Genomic DNA, 1,572 nt, shown 5'->3' with positions numbered 1-1,572 from the left:
TGTGCGGCTGGCGGGGAGTCGCTGGCCATTGCCTTGGAATCCAACAAGCCTCCTGACAAGGACCGCGGAGGGCTATTGTGGGCCAGACTACAATAACATAACCAATCATCTCAATACAATGAGGAGGGGAAACTTCATGGGTGGATAAGGTATTAATACTTACGATGTGGCCCGAGGCTTAGCACGGGGGCGTCTGTCCGGACTGTCATCAACGTCCCATGCGGAGTTATCCGCGAGGGAGCCCTTTCCCCTTTTGGGCGCCTCCGCCTCCAGAGTTGCGGAGGCCGCCCTCTTCTTCCTCCCCCCATCAGGGGGAGAGTCGCTCTCCTCCTCCTCCTCATCTGCGTCGTCTTTGGTGGCGGGGGAATGGGCCTTGTCTTCAGACGTCGCGTTCGAGGTACCCTTGCGGTGAGGGCCGCTCCGGGCCCCTTTGGCCTTTCCTGTGGCCTTCTTCTCTGGTGCCTTATAAGGTGCCGGCTCCAGCATCTTTGCTAAGTGCGGGATGACTGACTCCTCGGGCAAGGGGGCTGGACACCGGATCTGCTTCACTTTCTTCAACCAGTACTGAAAAAGCAATGGTAATGGAAGCTTAGATATCATCCTTGAAACAAGCAAGTAAGGGATGTGTTGAAAACAACATACCTCGTTGGGAGGGTGATTTATGTCGTGACCCCGGTCCAATCCAGTGACCGGCGGTATCTCGTTGCCCTTGAAAAGCAACTTCCAGGCATCTTCATGAGTCGTTTGAAAAAGCCTCACCAGGGTATGGTGTTTCTTCGAGTTGAAATCCCATAGAGGACGACTTCAGCTCTGGTAGGGTAGGATTCGGCGCACCAACATCACTTGGATTATGTCGACAAGCTTGATGTCCTTATCAATCATACTTTGGATACGCGTTTACAGCGCAATCAGCTCGTCCGACAAACACCAGTTTGGACTCTTGTCGACCCAGGAGGTGAGCCGCACGGGGGCGTCGGAGTTGAATTCGGCCGCCGCCGCCCAGGTGGCATCACGGGGTTCGGTGATGTAGAACCATAGCTTCTGCCATTCCTTGACAGGTTCCACGAATGTGCCTTTTGGCCAAGCGACATTGGTGAGCTTGCTCACCATGGCGCCCCCGCACTCTGCGTGCTTTTCGTCCACCACCTTGGGCTTCACATTGAAGGTTTTGAGCTACAGCCTGACATGGGGGTGGATGCGGACGAAGGCCTCGCACACGACGATGAACACTGAGATATTGAGGAAGGAGTTCAGAGATAATTTGTGGAAGTCTATCCCGTAGTAGAGCATTATCCCACGGACGAAGGGGTGGAGTGGAAACCCTAGCCCGCGGACGAAGGTGTGGAAGTAGGGTATTACCTCCATCAAGAGGGCCTGAACCTGGGTAAAACTTCATGTCCCCCGTCTCCTGTTACCATCAACCTTAGACACATAGTTCGGGACCCCCTACCCGAGATCCGCCGGTTTTGACATCGACACTCGGTGCTGGAGCGGCTAGCGAGGCAATAGTTGTATTAGGGGAGGCGAGCGAGGTGAGGGTACACGGGGGCACAGTGAGATCATGAAGAGTGA

Source organism: Triticum urartu, chromosome 4 (assembly GCF_003073215.2).
Source record: "Triticum urartu cultivar G1812 chromosome 4, Tu2.1, whole genome shotgun sequence".
Taxonomy (NCBI): domain Eukaryota; kingdom Viridiplantae; phylum Streptophyta; class Magnoliopsida; order Poales; family Poaceae; genus Triticum; species Triticum urartu.
This window is presented reverse-complemented; position numbering follows the sequence as displayed.